Consider the following 15,392-nt stretch of genomic DNA (forward strand, 5'->3'; position numbering starts at 1 on the left):
TTATTTTGAAGTGAAGAAACAAAACGGGAAAAAAACAATATTTAAAATGAAGAACAAGTAAAGTTAAAACAACAAACTTGCCAGTATTTCAATGGGAACTATGGGCCTGCTTTTGGCTAATGAGATGGTCAATGTCCGGTTCCATATTTGTCACTTCTAGTCGTAACAAGTGATGCAAGTGTGCATCCGTTAGTCTAGATCTGGTTGGAGATTTTAAATGTTTCATTCTGGAAAAAGTCTGTTCACAGACTTGTGCAGCCAAAGATGGTTGCCATTTTGAGTGCATGGTTCCTGAGATGAGGATATGTCTCAGAGGGGAGAGATGCATAGAAATTATGAAGGCTGCTTGACTTGAATGCGTCTTTCAGAGAGTCACAATTCTGCAGTTCAGCCAGTTCCATTGGTAAATTGTATCCACATTTTCAATGTCAATAGAAAATGGGTTACGGAAAAGCTGTATGTCCTGTTCATGGAGATTAAGCTCTTTAAATCTAAATTGGAACTCCTTTTGCAATTTTTCCAGTGAATCCACACATGTTTTGTTTGGGAATGCAACCAATGGTTTTTCCGCTAACAGATTTTGAGTTGTGGGGAGATGGCAGAAGTTTTCCTCCTTCACTTGTTTGATGAGGAGGCCTAATTTTACTTCAAATGCTTTGACATGTGATTGCATATCACAGATGAGCTTTCCCTTTCCTTGAAGTTGCACATTGAAACTGTTGAGTAGCTCTGTTACATCTGTCAGAAAGGCAAGGTGCCATTTCCATTCTGCATCATTGAGCTCTGGTACTTTTTTGTTTTTTGAAAGCAAAAAAGCTGTAATCTGTGGAAGTAAGTCATAGAAACGTTTCAAAACTCTCCCTCGACTCAGCCAACGGACTTCTGTGTGGTACAGAACATCTTCATAGTCAACATTTAGCTCAGACAGAAATTCCTGAAATTGTCTGTGGTTTAGTGCATGAGCTCTAATGAAGTTAACACAAGATAACACAATTTTCATAACAGAGACCCACTTCAGTGATTAACTACACAGCGCTTGATGGTGGATGAGGCAGTGTATGGCTATTGAATGAGAATGGTTATGTGTGTCCATCTCTTGGTTAATGCGAGCAATTACTCCTTTCTTAGACCCCACCATGCTAGGAGCACCATCAGTTGTCACACTGGCTAGTTTAGCCCAGTTCAGCTCCAAACCATTCACAGTTTGGCAAACCTTTTCATAGATATCCTCTCCTGTAGTTGTTCCTTTGATGCTTTGCAGTGCAGCAAGCTCTTCTGTGACTTCGAAATAGTCATTCGTCCCACGAATAAAAATAAAAAGTTGTGCAGAATCACGAACATCATTGCTTTCGTCGAGTGCCAAGGAAAAATAGGAAAGTTTTTATGTGGAGTTTTGCAAATGCTGATGCAAATTGTCTCCCATTTCTTCAATCCTCCGTGTAATTGTAGGTCCTGAAAGACTCACTGTACTAAATAAATCGGCCTTCTCTGGACACATCTCTTTGGCAACAGAAAGAAGGCATTCTTTAACAAATTCTCCCTCCACGAATGGTCTGCCAGTGCACGCTATTAGCTTGGCAACTTGAAAACTTGCTCGCAGTGATGAAATATTTAGCTGCTTCTGCTTCACAAAAGTATTTTGCTGAGTTGTTAATGTATTTTTCAGTTTTAATATTTTATGTTTTCTCACTTCTCCGACGAAACAATCATATTTATCTTTATGTTGAGTTTCATAGTGTCGACGTAAATTGTATTCTTTGAACACAGACACTATATTCTGGCATATCAGACACACAGCTCTTTCCTTTGTTCTGCATGAAAAAGTAATCATAAGTCCACTGTTCTTTGAATATCCTACACTCCGAGTCAATTTTTCTCTTTCTTGACATCATTGTTTCCTAGGGAGTCAAAATTGCTATTAGTAAAATACCAATATATATATACAGCGCTACAAAAACAATATACCAGCAATAACTTTGCCCACACAGAGACATACAGACTGCACTGCCCATCAATGCAGTCTGATTGGGGGAACTCCGCTTTTACCCCAGGCTCACACTGGTGCGGGTGCCATTAAAAAGTTAATTACACCTGCAGTTTTGTTCACAGATCGCAGTGCGGTGGGCACAATGAGTGCCCACCGCCGCAGCTCAATCAGTGCTCACCAGCGCAGCCAAATCAGTGCTCGCCACCGCAGCCCAATCAGTGCCCACCACCGCAGCCCAATGAGTGCTCACCAGCGCAGCCCAATTAGTATTCACCAGCACATCCCAATAAGTGCTCACCAGCGCAGCCCAATTAGTGCTCACAAGCGCAGCCCAATTAGTGACCATGGGCCGGATAAATGTCCTCAGCGGGCCGCATGTGGCCCGCGGGCCGTAGTTTGAGGACCCCTGGTGTAAGTGGTCTTGGCAGGATGCGCCATGGCCAGAAGGGATGATGGATGGTCAAGGATAATAACAGAGTGACAGCCAGGGGATTTGATGCGTCAAGAGGACTTGCATCGAGGAGATGGAGCCATGAAATCAGGTCATGTGGAGCAGCTGAATGGATTGTTGCATTAAGTCCAAGGTCATGAGAGGTGGGTAGCAGCTTGTGGAGGACTTCATGCAGCAGTAGCATGGGCATTGCTGCTAGAGCACTGCGCTCGAAACTGAGCGACACGAGTTTGATTCCCGGTCACAGCTAATATCAGTGGCGATTATCTGAACTGGTCCTGGGATTTCCCCAAGTCGCCTTCGCCTTAAAACAAGTATCTGGTGCAGTGTGTAAACATCAACACAAAATCTCTTGGAATGTAAAGTGTCTTGGTGTAAGGCTCATGGATTAACCGATGCTATTTTGTGTTCTAAGCTCTGACGTCAGTTGCTTCAAACATCTTGGAATCGATGGCCCTCAACTTCGCCACTGCCTCTACAAATGATACAAAGGCCAACGAAGCCCGCGTTGCCCAGGTGCGGTAGCCACTATGGTTTGTACAACGTGGTGATGCCTCGGTACATCGTACGATCGATAACCTCTTTTTCATACTTGATAAAATATTGTCATATCGTGGATATCCTTTCTCGTTTAATTTTTTCCTATATACTTAGAACTCATAACAAAGTTCACAGTGGTAATTAAAATACAAAATATATTACCCATTAAATGGTTTGTAAAGTGTTTGTCCAGGTAAATTGACAGCATGGTGGTCATGTGTCGCCATAGTTTTCTGACAGCGTGTGCTGTATCAGCGTTGTAGATTGTAACACTGCAATGTTTATGCTATTTAGAATGAGAAAACTACTGAATAAATACTGAGCAATCCTTTTCGTATTTTAAGCTTATCAAAGTACAATTAACGAGAAGAGAGATATTTCAAACACAGTTGTGGGAAATTCGTATTGTGATAACCGTCGAACTTAACATTTAAAATCGTAACTTATCACATTGGGGAAAACTGAAATTGCAGCAGCCCTAATTGTTGGTCTAGCAGTACTGCCCTAATTTGGCCAAGCAGCAGAGCTCTCGTTCCTTAGAGAGAAATTGCACGTACTGACCGGGCTCAACTCGGCCCTCATTTGTCAAGATCGGAAACTTTGCAAGATCAGCAAGTCAGCACTGCCTATGAACAAATCGCACGCAGTGCACCAAATCTTGTCAAATCAAGCAAGATAAACAGGGTTGAGCCTGAGTTGTGCTTGGATAGGTGACCACCATGCATAAGCAGGTTCCTACAGTCTGCTGGTGCTGCTGTGGGGCTGTGTGGTGAGCAACAGAGGGCATTGCAGCAACATCCATTGTTGTATTGTACGTATACTGTATGCTCCCACATCTGCATTAACGTGATATGTTCTCCACCCTAAACCAACACTGGCCAGCATGGTGGGGTGAGGTCCTATATCCGTCCACAATATCGTGGTTTGAGTAGGCCCTAGTCCAGTAGTGGATTGACAAACGAGCTGCAGGTGTGCATTTCAGTTGTACAGATATGAATCAGAACATAGCAATATGGGATTTGAACTATTGGCTCAACACTGGCTAATGGAGATAGGTGGCGCACAAGTGGCACATGAAGGCAATGTTCTCACTTGTAGAATAGTGGGCATGTCAATGGACCCCTTTTTTCCAGTATCAAGATGATGGAAAAAAAGTGTCCCGTAGATATATCTGCTCGACCAGAGATATTAATGCTTTTTTATATTTGCATGGTTTTTGTACTGTTCACCATTTAGTGTTCTGCTTTTTTAACTGTACCTTGTGCAGGTTGCGGGTCAAGAACAATCTTAGCTTTCAATCTAGATTTGAAGTTTTCGTGACTGCAGGGATTCATATTCTTTGGGTCTTTCCGTAAAGTCACATAGATAGAATAAATAATAATTAAATAAAGTGAATAAAAATATCATGACGTTTCGATCGCAACACAAGCGGTCGTCATCAGGAAAAGGGGTTACCCTCTAAAGGCACACTGTTTATAAAGGTTTTTAGATGGGCGTAGCCAAAGTGTATCAGCAGCACCAGCAATGCCAATGCAGCAGCATCAGCATTGCCAATGCAGCAGCAATGCCAATGCAGCCAGGAAATCACTGCACCCCACTCTACACACCAAACTGCTGACGGTGGAGGTTGATTGACAACAAAAGACAAGTCAAGTCATAACCCAAAGTGGTTGATGACATCTTTCCAATGATTGCTGAGTTTATAACCATCCTCTCGGTTGAAATTGTGTCTGTGTATGTATATGTGGATGGCTTCATGAACGAATCTTTGTTGATAGCCAGTACGCTTGCAAAGTAACATCGTTTTAAAGAAATCAATCTCGTTTAAATAATTTAAATAATGATCAGCCACGGCAGAAATATTGGTCCGACCGTGTTTCAAATCTGCCTTATGTTCACGGTTCGAGACATGTCGCTTAGTTTCCCCAATGTAACTGCTGCCGCAGATACAGCTTAGTTTGTCGACGCCGGGATATTGCATGTCAGGTATCTTGTCTTTCACAGATGGGATCAGATAACGAAATTTATGTACTGTGTTAAATCGGACCTGGATCTTGTGTTTGTTCATGATTTTGAAAATCTTTTTAGTTTCCCCTGCTATGTATGGCAGGGTGATGGTTTTGATTGGATCCTCAGATGGCTCCTTCCTCACGGTTGGGATGATGGCTTTGTGGATTGTGTAGTCAGAATATCAATTCGCCTTGAGAGCTTGGTGTACGTGTTTGAGTTCACTGGTTAAGTGTTCATGGTCGGAGATACATTGAGCTCTATGGTGTAGCGTTTTGATGAGGGAATTCTTCTGGTATGGATGGTGGTGGGAATGTGGTTTTAGGTAGGCGTCAGTATGGGTTACTTTCCTGTAGACAGAATAGCTCATTCAGCCATCTGGTCTCTTTTTGATTAGGACATCCAAGAAAGGTAGCATGCCTTTCTTTTTTACCTCCATGGAGAATTTGATGGCTGGGTGTATGGAATTGATGTGGTTGAGGAATTGGTTTAAAGCCAGTCGGCCATGTGACCAGATGACAAAGGTATTATCCACGTACCTCTTCCACAAGGACGGTCGTAGAGTTGTGCCTGGATGGCGTCTGTTTCAAATTTTTCCATGAAAATATTGGCTCCAATCACAGATAAGGGAGAACCCATTGGGGTGCCTTCAGATTGTTTGTAGAATGTTCCATTCCAGGTGAAGTATGTATTGGTGAGGCAGTGTCTCACCAGGGCCGGTACATCAGCATTCAATTCTTGTTGGACCAAATCTTCAATGATTGCAATGGTATCGGGCACAGGCCCTTTGGTAAACAAAGAAACGACATCGAAACTGACGAGTAAATCACCGGGGGACAATGAGATGTATTTAATTGATGATACCAGGTGAGCTGAATTAAGTACTGAAGAGGTAGTCTTACCAGTGAATGACTGTAAGGCTCACACGAAATTGATTTCTCTAAGACGATGGTACTTTGCAAGCCTACTGGCTATCAACAAAGATTCGTTCATGAAACCATCCATATATACAAACACAGACAGAATTTCAACCGAGAGGATGGTTATTTATAATTAGCGTTCTGTTTTTTTAACAAGGCCATAAAGGAGACTGTCTCTGGTGTAGGCCAGTTTCAACAACAATGTATACCTAATGAAAGCATGTTTGTTTTCGTGTTTTTCCATAAGCATGTGTGGTTACTGCAGACTCTATGCCTTGTGATAGGTGTCCATTTAGTGTATGAACGCCCTAGCATCTCACTATGGGAACCTCATTTGCCAGTAAAAATTTGATAATTGGTTTTTTACCCTTCTATCTGGCAACAAAACTGACACCTTTTTACAAGGAGTCATGTTTGCATAGACCGCAATACCTGCAGTCATAATACAACAAAAGACATAACTCTGATAATGTGCACTGTCCTTGAAGTTGATTGGTCCACACCCGAGACAGCTTTCCTTCGAGCCTAGTCTCACATGGGTTGGACCAGATGACGCCAAAAGGCGCACAACTCAAAGACAATGCACCATCAGAGTATGAGAGCTCGGGGCAAGCATTTACACTATGGGAACCTCATTTGCCAGTAAAAATATGATAATTGGTTTTTTACCCTTCTATCTGGCAACAAAACTGACACCTTTTTACAAGGAGTCATGTTTGCATAGACCGCAATACCTGCAGTCATAATACAAACAAAAGACATAACTCTGATAATGTGCACTGTCCTTGAAGTTGATTGGTCCACACCCGAGACAGCTTTCCTTAGAGCCTAGTCTCACATGGGTTGGACCAGATGACGCCAAAAGGCGCACAACTCAAAGACAATGCAAAGACAATTATCATATTTTTACTGGCAAATGAGGTTCCCATAGTGTAGATGCTTGCCCCGAGCTCTCATACTCTGATGGTGCATTGTCTTTGAGTTGTGCGCCTTTTGGCGTCATCTGGTCCAACCCATGTGAGACTAGGCTCGAAGGAAAGCTGTCTCGGGTGTGGACCAATCAACTTCAAGGACAGTGCACATTATCAGAGTTATGTCTTTTGTTTGTATTATGACTGCAGGTATTGCGGTCTATGCAAACATGACTCCTTGTAAAAAGGTGTCAGTTTTGTTGCCAGATAGAAGGGTAAAAAACCAATTATCACCCTAGCATCTCCTTTACCCTTTACGGAAATGGTAAAGCATATTCCTATTCATCATTGGGCATGTCAGTGCATCGATGACACAGTAGTGAGCGGACTGGGCGAATGAAAATGGCGACCTGAGTTTAATTTTTTACCGATGGCTAACATCAGTGCCAAGCAATATCTGAACTGGTCCTCGGTGTCCCCTTTACCAACCCAAAATGATCAGTGTGGTGACATTTTTTATCATTTAACCCCCATGACCTACACGGCATGGGGAGGCCTTCAGCCAGCAGTGAATTGACAAATAGTTGATCAGTATAGGTTATTGTCGGAAGTGGGCCACCAGGATAGGTTTCAGATATCACCCGTCGCTGACGTTATCCCTGGCCCGGAATCAAACTGAGGTAGCCAGGGTTCATATAACGCACACCTCTCTACACGTATTTCAGATTCTGATAGATAACTCACATCCCCATGACCGCACTCACACGTGGCCTGACAAGATATCCCTATGACTGTGACTCCCATTCCCAGGCCAGATACGGGTTTTACGGCACCTACAGCAACATGATGACGTACAGCAGCGTCGTGAACAGCAAGGAAGTTCCGGCTGGCAAACCCATCATGGCTCACACGCCCACGCTCACGGTGCTCACAAACACGTTGCCCGCCAAAACCAACAGCAGCGTGCGGCTAAATACAGACTATGGCCAGCTCAGCCTGGGCACTGCAAAGCCGAATATCACTGCCAAATCTATGAAAGCCCTCGCTCTCCAGGTATGGAATTTTTTGTCGTCAATACGCACATGAGGGGCCGTCCATAAATGACGTCACGCACCTAGGGGGGGGGAGGTCAGACATTTGTGACGATGTGTGACGAGGGGGGGGGGGGGCGGTTGAGAAATGTGACGTCACATCAAAATGCGCAACTTTAAATAAATAGAGACAACACGTTCTACTTAATTAAATATACTTTTTGATAAATGTTTTCCCCTACAACATCAGAGTGCAGCGGCACATTAAATACGCACTACAATGACAATAGTTTAAAGCGATTTTAAGCATGTTTTATATATTTGTGGGGGGGGAGGGGCAGAGCTTTGTGACGTTATATTTAAGGGGGGTCTGACTTTTTGTGACGCAGTGTGACGAGGGGGTGGGGGGGTCAAGAATCGGCCAAAATCACGTGACGTCGTTTATGAACGGCCCCTAAGACGAAGTGTCCATTCAAACCTCGTGGCACGGTGTGCCCTCCTAGCGAAAGAATAGCCCACAGAAGCAGATGCCACTTCGACACCCCTGTGATTTGGCAGAGTGGCTGGGTAAGTACGGCCCGCTATGTTGCAGACCATAAATACAGAAGGATAATGCCATGAGTGCTATATAATAGTAATGCCTGGTGGACATGGAAAGCTGCAACCGATAATCAGCTTTTGCAATGCATTGAATATTAATTGTTATAATTTAGTGCATGTGTTTGCGCTGAGCCAGACTGCAGCTTTATTATTTGCAGCATGAAGGTGGTGTTGTCCTCAGACACCGCTCTCCTTGGTTAGCGGACACAGTCTTCAACAATACGCATCATCGTCTGTCTTGCACCATGGCTACAATTTGGGTTGTCGCGTAAGCCCTACATGTGTAAGGCTTGCTGCACAAACAGGCCTTGAAATGATTCAATAAAATGTATGTGGCAATTGGTGATGTGTGCTTCGTCATTACAGATCATGGCGTTCCGCAAGAGCCCATTCATCTGGAACCAAACGACTTCTGTCAGCAGCTCTGTGATCGGCTTCCAAACACACCTCGATAACAACACGATCAGCTTGAACTCCATGAGGGTCTCCCTGATAAATTACGCAGCTCCTACCAATGAGCAGGTCCTCAACTTCATTCACGATCCCACAGACTCTTCGAAGGTGAGCTTTGTCAAGTTTCAGGTGACGTCCTTGGGGGCGATGGTGTTCCTCAAGGTCTTCCTGATTGAAAACGTCACCACCCCCGTAGAGGTGTACATCCGATATGGCGCTATCCCACACAAGGACCCTGTAAGCGATGACTTCTACTTCTGGATCGATCCGTCACTCTCTGCAAACAGCAGTATGGAAAAGATCAATGGCTCTGCGCACAGCTTCAGCATGCTAGGCAACGTCACGAAGATAGGTGAATACTACTTGACCTTCAAATACCAAGGTGAGACCATTCACTTAGCAACGTCTCAGATCCCAACTTAGACAATTCCCATGAACCGTGTTCCCCAAAACACCCTTTGCCTAAACCAAAAGGAGCTGCGTATTAAGGTGGTTAGCATACTGCACGATAGGCCCAAAAATCTGAGTTCGACTCCTGGCCATGGTTAACATCATTGGCATTATTATAATTACTACGACAGTAAAGGCTGTGGGGCGACCCAATATAATGGGCAGCGCAGGGCAGTGCAGCGAAATTTCTATTGTTGCTTTAACATCTCCGCTCCCCACCTTGACAACCTCATAAGACCAGCATGGTGAAGTATGGCCATTGTTAAGAGAATGTAGCCAACCGGTTAGTGGTCTAAAACAACAAACTGACCACACATTCAGTTATTTTAAGCTGGTGGTATGGAAAAGGCTGAGAGCTTTTGTGCATGCAGTGCTGCACACCTCTGTTTTTGTTGAATCTGTTGTGATTAGTTTTCTCGTTATTTACAGATTTGAGGCCTGCATAAAAATCAATATTAACTGATTACTCTAGAGGGCTCAATTTACTATCAACTAATCTCCCCTCACTGATTTCTCCACCATTGGCTCTGCCTCTCCTCTGTTGGCCACTCTCAAAAACTTACCAGACACCTGACACTACTCACCACCTGGCACTGTCATCAGATCCACTCACCAGACAACTCACCACTCCCAGGACACCGCCACTCACTCCCCAGTCATCCACCTGATCTACACCACTCTTCTGAAACTGAGCAGACATCACCCACCACTCATCTGATATGCACTGTCCTTGAAATTGATTGGTCCACACCCGAGATGTAAAAGCCGTCTCGGGTGTGGACCAATGAATTTTAAAGATAGTGCATGTCATTATCAGAGTTGTCTCTTTTTGTTTGCATTTTGACTGCAAGTGTTGTGGTTATTGCACACATGATCCCTTGTATAAAGGTGTCAGTTTTGTTGCCAGATAAAAGGGTAAAAACCTATTACTATTTCCAGGGCAATCGGTTGTTGAAGATGTTTTCTTTGTGTTTCAAATCAGAAAACGCCCCACCGAACACACGGATGAGCATCCACAACTTGATGTGCAAGACTTGGAGCAAAGCGTCCGACAAGTGGGTGTACGGACTGATGCAGGTGAGATGCTTTGCAGGACCTCATACATCCACCTACGCAATATCTCCTGCAAACAGTGCCTCCTCACCCCTTCTGCTGCTGAGACCCACATCCATTGCATTTTGATGACTGCACCTCTCTTCTGTGGCATCCCCACATCCCTCACCTCCTTCACCTACATCCGTGCACGTGGCCACATCACCCTAGAACTTAGATTCCTCAACTGGCTTCAAATCCAATCTCAAATCTACTTAGAATTGTCCCCGCTATTTTCAAAGGTATTCCTTGGACGTGCCCCTTTCTACCTCTCTCTGTTCAACTTGCTCTATTCTGCTCTCTGGCAACCAAACCCTTTTGTGAAATACTAAATCAACCTTCTCTCTGTGCGAGGTCAAACCTTCTCTAATTATTTTTCTGGTGCCTTGGCGTTGTGGGCCCTTGGGGCTTGCCCATTACCTTCACCGGTGTCTCCTCGCTATGCTCTCTCTCTCTCTCTTCTTCTGTCTGTCCATCTCTGCGTCTTTCAACTGAGACAGCTTCCATCCCGTCCATTGTTTGATGTTTGATATACACTCAGATCGCGGTGTTCCTCTTTCCTAGCACCTTCCAGTGTTCCCTCCATCACCATCCATTGCTGTTGGTCACAATTCGTCCTGGTCATATGTCCAAAATATTGCAATTCCTTGTTATTGACCTGACTCCGTAACCTTCAGTTTTTATGTCTGTTCTTTCCAGGACTTCCATGTTTATTGATTCTCTATATAGGACATATTAATAATTCTCTGGAATGCTAACATTTTAGTGACACTGATTTACCCTTCTTTTTATACTACTGCTCATATTGTTAGGAATGTTCTTCCTCTGGATGTCCATACTGCTGAGACCTTTCCCTTGTTCAAATCCAGTCTGAAGAATTTTCAAATCTTTTCTGCCTATGGCTGACTCTGTTCAGTGTCACCATGTGGATTGAATGGTATCTCTTCCCACATCTCTGGTCTGCTTATCTGGATCATTATGCGTCCTTGCTCTAAACGCCCTCTCCTTCATAGTCTCAAAATGAACATGCTTCCTCACATGATGCAGGCGAAGGGTGGGGCTACCTGAGTGATTATAGGAGCTACCTGAGTGGTGGGTGGGGCTTACCACATCGTGGGTGGAGCTGCAAAAGTAGTGGGCGGGGCCACTTCATAAGTGTGCGGGGCTACTCGAGTCGTGGACATGTTTGATGGTATAGTTGAGGTCTGTGTCAAAAAGAGTATGGAGGAGGCCACTCAATATATGGGTGGGGCTAGTAGTTGAGTGGGAGTGGCTATTAAAAGGTGGGATGGAGCTACCAGCTCAACACAAGTCCAAGTTGAGCCTCCCAGAAATCTGAAAGCTTTAGTTCTGCTGGCTTTGTGTGCAGCCGCATCGTGACTCAACTCCAGAGAACATCATTTGCATGGCGGAACAGAACATCCATGGCTTCCCGCCCACGATACTGGAGCCTCTCTTCATCGGGGCTTCTTTCTTCGTTCCTCCAAACTCCATCGAGTTCAACACCGTGTTCACCAAGTTCGACCTAAAGTCCAACGGTGCCGTGTTTGCAACCATCGTCACTGTGACGATCGTCTACCTTATTCTGGTTGTCATCCTCTGCCGATGTGATCGCCAAGACAAGCGCGCGGTTGGTATTTTGTCTATTGCTATCAAACTCTTCTTGTTCCTGTAATTTTCCCACTGATTGAGCCGTGCTGAGACCATGCTGAGCCAACCTGGTGCAAGTTAAAGAGGTTAAGGAGGCTCGGCTCAGGTTCGCCAGTGGAAAAGGGGTATTTCATCACTCTCTCCTGTCCCGTGCTATATCCACCTTCACATCTACTCCCCATCCTGTTGATGTCTGCTCTGATGCCTCAATATGCATCACCTTGTGGGTTTCTTATCTTGTTATGACACGACCCCCTTAGCCATCTGAATTAACTTTCTGGCAGCTTGTCTGAGATTGGTACCCCACTTAGCTTCTTCCTCGTCTCTCCATTTGTAAACTTATCCAGTCTTGTAATCACTAAGATGCATCTCGCTATTCTCATTTAATATTGATTTATTACGCAACGTCTGACCGTCGTTCTGTTTTTTAAACTGGATAATCAAAAGTGATACAAAGAATAGCCCCCCATATGCTTGGTAGTCATCCTGTGTCCACGTCGCTCTGACAGCTAGGGGAGGCCTACCTTCAGCAGTAGATAGAACATGTCTGATGTTGATAAATAAGGTCTAACTGCAAAGTTCTGTATCAAGTGGGAATTTAGTCATAACTTTCGGTCTGCGATGTACTCAATCTCACTCACAGTGGAAGCTCCTGCCTTTAAAGGACAACCCAAAGGACAGCATGTACCAGTACCTGATGACCGTGAAGACCGGGATGGTTTGCGATGGTGGTACCAAGGACAACATCTTCTTTGTCATCCAATTTGAGACCAGTGACACAGGAATCCGGGAACTTGAGAATGGCTACTGCAAGGTTAGCTAGTGGCGTAGCTATCGAGTGTACAAGTTGTGCAACTATACTGGTTGGTAAGGCGTCGGCGTGCACTGGCACTTGGCTGTGGGTTTTGGCAGTGCCAGTTTTAGGCATCGGCAATGCAGGCGTTTGTCTAGGACAGTGGTAGATTGTTGGCAATGTCATGTTCTGCAGTCGGGTGGCTGATTGGTGGGTGTGTGTCATATGACCTACTCATGGGACACCGAGATGCTGGGGCCTATGTTTAAACGTGCACAAAGATGTTGGCTATGCACGTGATCTTTGATCCAGTGGTAGCGAAGGTTGGTGGATCCCATAAAGGTTGTGAAACCCTTCCCGTGGGCATCTAGAAGCCATACCCTGACGTTTCAAGAGGGGAAATACAGCAAAAATGTGGACACCACCTGTTCCCTCTGCATGGTATAGACTGCTGCCCCTTCGCACGCGTGGGTTTTCTCTGGGCGCTCCAGTTTCCTCCGACATGTAAGCATTCATGAATTGACTGATAACACTTCCATATTAAGGGAATGGCAGGGCTTGGTTGGGTTGGAGGGGTGTTGGGGATGGAATTTGGCACTGGCTAAATGCCAGTGCCGGGCTGCGTTTCCCGCTCATCTGTGGTTTTTACTCACGCCTCTGAGTTGTTCTCTCTCTCCGTGAGTGAATACTGTGCGGCGTGGTACAGATTTAACTAATTATTATTTTAATTATGTGCTCAGCATCTGTAATTAAAATAAATACAGATAGACTAAAATAGTATGTATTTATGCACCTGCTGAAAACGCGAGCGTTCACGTGCTCTCTTTGCCACACGTGCGCAGGAGTTCGCCAAGGGCAGTGTGCGCTGCTTTGTGCTGTCCACTCCACACTGCTACGGGATGCCCCTTCAGCTCAGGATCTGGTTGGACACGAGTCCGGATGACGACAGGGACAGGAGCTGGTTTCTCAACGAAGTTGTCCTGTTTGATATCCAAACCAACGAACAGTAAGGGAGGAATCCACCTTTCTGATCAGTCTCCTCTGCTTGCTCCCCATTGTCTGAGGCTCTTTTCCCTCAGCTACTCGTGCTGTTGACTCCCTATTCAAATCCGAGCTAATTATTTTTTTCCCTCTCTGCCAATGACAAAGTAAATATGCCCAATGCATCAGTGCAGCATCTTCCGAATCAGTCGCTACAATGTTTGTTCTGCCTCACAGCAGGAGTTTTGCCTCACGACAGATGGGGGGGGCGTATGTACACAGGAATTTCCTGTTTTTGATGCTAATTTTGGTCACGTGACCAGGAAGTTGCGATTTAAGATTCCCGCTCAACCACGCGGGCGTCGGCCATGACACACATAATTCGGCACACATCGCGTCCCAGTGAAGCCAGCCGCAATTGTACATTGTGGGACCTTAAGAAGCATTGTTTTTTTAAATCCTTTATATTAAGTTCGCTTGCTTGCTTGCTTGCGTGCTTGCGTGCTTGCTTGCTTGCTTACGACCGTGCAAATCTTTCGGTCGTTTTTTAACCCACTTCCCGTGATCCAATCGAGCTGACATTCTGCACACAGACTCGTTGTGCGAGACAATTCATGTTCGTGAAAAAAAATTTCAAAAATTTTACACTTTTTAGGCAAATTTTTTTTATTTTACATTTATTCAAATACAACTCATTCATGGCTTTGGCTGAACGTCACAGTGTAGGAGCCCAGAGCGTAACCCCTCCACAGGCCGTGGCGGAGTAGCGCAGTTGGTAGCGCCCTCGCTTCCCATGCCCAAAGGTCACGGGATCGGTCCCCGCGTCCTCCACAGGCGAATATATTTTTAAATCCTTTATATTAAGTTTGCTTGCTTGCTTGCGTGCTTGCTTGCTTACGACCATGCAAATCTTTCGGTCGTTTTTTAACCCACTTCCCCTGATCCAATCGAGCTGACATTTTCCACACAGACTCGTTGTGCGAGACAATGAATGTTCGTGAAAAAAAATTCCCAAAATTTTACACTTTGTAGGCAAAAAAAAAATTATTTTACATATATTCAAATAGAACTCATTCATGGCTTTGGCTGAACGTCACAGTGTAAGAGCCCAGAGCGTAACCCCTCCACAGGCCGTGGCGGAGTAGCGCAGTTGGTAGCGCCCTGGCTTCCCATGCCAAAGGTCGCGGGATCGATCCCCGCGTCCTACACAGGCGAATATATTATTAAATCCTTTATATTAAGTTTGCTGCAACGCATATAAAGGATTTATAGTGAAAAACTTTGTTTTTACGGGTTATACTTATTTAAATCCTTTATATTAAGTTCGCTTGCTTGCTTAGGACCGTGCAAATCTTTCGCTCGTTTTTTAACCCACTTCCCGTGATCCAATCGAGCTGACATTTTCCACACAGACTCGTTGTGTGTGACAATTAATTTTCGTGAAAACATTTTTCCAAAATTTTACACTGTTTAGGGAATTTTTTTTAAATATTTCATTACCAATTGCTTAATGCTGGCAGACAATC

At 44.7% G+C, this 15,392-nt stretch overlaps 1 non-coding gene across 1 annotated transcript; it reads left to right on the plus strand.

Moving 5' to 3' along the window:
• Positions 1-14,999: 14,999 nt before the first annotated feature.
• On the plus strand, positions 15,000-15,074 carry TRNAG-CCC (transfer RNA glycine (anticodon CCC)). Its single transcript has one exon. It is a non-coding gene; the product is annotated as a tRNA-Gly (tRNA).
• The last annotated feature ends 318 nt before the right edge of the window (positions 15,075-15,392 follow it).

Source organism: Lampetra fluviatilis, chromosome 60 (genome assembly GCF_964198595.1).
Source record: "Lampetra fluviatilis chromosome 60, kcLamFluv1.1, whole genome shotgun sequence".
In the NCBI taxonomy this organism is placed as follows: Eukaryota; Metazoa; Chordata; class Hyperoartia; order Petromyzontiformes; family Petromyzontidae; genus Lampetra; species Lampetra fluviatilis.